Below are 3,455 nucleotides of genomic sequence, written 5' to 3' on the forward strand. Positions count from 1 at the left end.
CTACAGGAGACACTTTGGGCAGAATTTGGGATCTATCGAATAGGGCTGTAAGTTCCACTTTTATCATTTATCAGCTCTGTAACTGTATGTAAGTTAAAAAAAAAAAACAACACCTCATTAAAACTTAGACACTTTATCTGTCAAATGGGAATAATAATCCAAGATACCTTGTAGAGTTCTTTTTATAATAAAATAAACTAGTGATAATTTCATATAGTGCTTGGCACCAGAGTAAATAATTAGAACTAAATAAAAAGTAAAAGATATCATCAGTAACCTAAAATCATATCAACTATCTAAAATATCTTCTGTCACCTGTTGTCATGATACAAATTTTAATATTGTAACTTAACTTCTTTGTAATTGAAATACTTACATATTGAGGAAAGTACAAGATCTGGAAATAGACAGACCCACGTTCAAATATTGGCTTTACCTCTTATTAATTTGTAAACTGGATGATAAGTGAAATACATATCATAATGATGTTCTTCAGATAAAATAAGCAACAAAGGTAAATAGTTCACACAATACCAGGGATACAATGACAGTAACAATGCCGTGATAAATCGCAGCAATATGTAACACCCACGTAGTGAGACTTAAGATTCAGGCTCTTTGCACTGAATGATCTAAACACTGAAAAGATATTAACTCGCTGCAACAACCCATTTTACAGATAAGGGAAAAGAGGGTCTGGGTGGTTTAATGATTTGTCTAAAGTCTCATAGCCAGTAAGTGGAGGATCCACATTCAAACTCAGGCCCCCAAACCCCAGAGTTCATGTAGGCAGTGAACACTATGCATGTTATCCTCTCAATAAATGATAGCTGTCATTGAGTTGAATCTCCTGTAATTTTCACATATTCATAGGAAGGCTAGCACCAGCCTAGCATTATGGGGCGTCCCTTAGCAGTAAACAGAAGATGCACCTGAAGGAGAAGGCTGCCTACATATTTCAGAGTTAGGGAGAGATGAAAGAAACGGGAGGTACAAGGACCCCAAAATGAACTTTACCTTGGTCCTAACTTCTCTAACTCTTTACCTCTCTTTACCCCATACATTGGAAAATAAGTGAGAACCTCTCAGATTGGGACAAAGTAATTTTTATAGAACTGGCCTAAGGAGCCAAGCCCCAAGCCCCAAGCAGCCTTGGAGGCCCAAGGCCTTGGCTGCACCCTGGAGATGTGGCCTTGGGGGCAGTAGGACCAAACCTTGGCCATGGGTTCCTGCCTTCCGCATGTGCCCAGACTCTGAACAGCTTGTGGAAAGGAAGCAGTGAGCTGTAGGAAAAAAAGGCAAGGTTAGCCTGGTGGCGACAGACCATTTACAGTAGACAATTCCATGCCCCAGTGTTTATGACTTTTATATTCCCCTTTTTCTGTAATTGAAATACTGTTCCTACAATGAAGAGCCCAGGGCAGGGGACCTTAACAGCTTAACTGGCAGTCTATGGAGAGTCGCCAGCTCTGTCCCTAGATGAGCCTGGGGAGTCTCTGCGGGTTCGTGGAGGCCAGTCCAGCCTCCCCGCCCGGCAGTCTCTCCCCTTTGCTCCCGGCAAGCAGGAACGCAGGAGAATTAAGGCTGCTTCCACAATAGGCCGCCCACGGATAAGTGCAAACACTGGTCTCGATGATTAATATGGATTTCCAAAATACTCAGTTCTTGAGGGAAAACACATTATTAGTGGTAGGAGCAGCCGGAGGAATAATAAACTATTTAATTTGAGTTTGCTTCTAGGGCTGCAGCCCGGGCACTAACACCGTGCGTTCTCACTGACGTCTGTCGCTCAGGTTTTCACTTCTTTAGCGGTGACCCGCTATTCAGTGTATTAAATCTCCTTCCTAAATCCCCAGACTCATGCGAGGCCTCCGTTACTTTCTCCCTCCCCCTCCTGCCTTCAAACCTACCTTTTTAAAGCCCCTTTTCTTCCACTTGTTCTCTAAACAAAACTCTGCAGCCGTCGCCACGCTTCCTTTCCAGATGCTGCTAACAACAAATTATTCCCCACGGGTTTTAGTTAGGATTTCACCCCTGTTCCATTTGGCTCTCAGGACACATTTGTTGAACTCAAAAGCCTTTTAACTGCCTTTTTTTTTTTCCCTCCTCGGGAAAACTCATAACAGCACACTGTTTCTCTCCCCAGAGCAACTGACAGGCCCCAGAAATAATGAAACACAGGAAAAAAAAAAAATCTATCAAGCAAAGCTTTGACAGTTGACCTATTTGGCCACTATCTTTAACCATGACTCCATATTTTTTTTCTTTTCTACTTTTTGTTCCATTTAAAGATCTATATTTATATTCAACTAGTAAATAATAATGATAGGGCACCATATGATCAATGCTGAATATATAGTGACCCTGAACTTAACCTCAAATAAATATTCGTTTACATTTTAAAAACCTGAACAAATTTTTTTAAATTTTTTCCCAATATTCTCATAGTACTATAAATAGATAGCTCTACAAAAAGTTTTGTTGTTGTTGCTTATATTACATTTTCTTTTTGTTTATTTGTTTTGTTGTTCTGCATTTTGGTACAGACCAAAAAGACAAAGCCGCAATAAGGAGCAAACTAGTTACTTGAATAGACAGTTATTGCAAATAGAGTGGGGGCAGCTCATGATCACCTCCTGTTTGTCATGGTTCTGTGAAGCTGGTATTAGCATTTATTTTCTGATGAAAATTATGAACACCCTCACTCTCAAAAACTTAGCATACACGTTAATTTGGGTGTAATTTTTGAGACGGTTAAATCATAAAGTCCAATTGCAGACATAATATGGATCTGTGGCCCTTGGCTGAAGGACTCTGATATAGCCAGATATGATCCCTGCTGAGTGACAAATTCAGGGTCTGAGGTCAACATGGTCGTACACCTGGCTTTTTCCCTATGAGGTAGACATTCAGTCATATATGCATGTGTACAATGGGAAATAGAATAGTATAGTTGTATCTTAAAGAATATTTAATTAAAACATCTCTAACCTAAGCCCTAGAGATTTTCAGAAGAGATATGTCGTTGACCTCAGTAGGCTGCTCCACACAGTTCATAGAAGGAGACTAAGCATGAGAAATTGAGTGTTATGTTTTATATTCGTCTTTCCTTTCTCTTTAGTGCAAGCCCCTGGAAGAAAAGAGCCATGATTGTCATGGCCACTGTTGGTTAATATTTCCATTGAGCCTAGAACAGAGTTCTGTCACAGCAGGCACTCTGTAAGTGTTGATTAACTGACACAAACTAAGAAAGTAAAACGTGTCAATGGCCAACATCCAACAGGCAAGTTAATCACCTGGAGGGAGTGAGTTTGAGCCTCTAGTGGTGCAACAGAGCAGAAACTTGCAAGGAAAGTAACTGACTACTTCAAAGACTATTAGTCCTCGCCCTTTACCTTGGGTCACATAGAAGCAAAAATAGGATAGGAGCTCAGTCTGGATGCTGTCACATTGAG

At 40.4% G+C, this 3,455-nt stretch overlaps 1 long non-coding RNA gene across 1 annotated transcript; it reads right to left on the minus strand.

The window, feature by feature from the left end:
- Positions 1-1,088: 1,088 nt before the first annotated feature.
- Positions 1,089-2,025, minus strand: LOC139084540 (uncharacterized). Its single transcript, XR_011541995.1, has 2 exons — positions 1,911-2,025; positions 1,089-1,283 (listed from the first exon to the last, which is right to left on the minus strand). It is a non-coding gene; the product is annotated as an uncharacterized lncRNA (long non-coding RNA).
- Between the last annotated feature and the right edge of the window lie 1,430 nt (positions 2,026-3,455).

The sequence above is a fragment of the Equus przewalskii genome, chromosome 7 (assembly GCF_037783145.1).
Source record: "Equus przewalskii isolate Varuska chromosome 7, EquPr2, whole genome shotgun sequence".
NCBI lineage: Eukaryota > Metazoa > Chordata > Mammalia > Perissodactyla > Equidae > Equus > Equus przewalskii.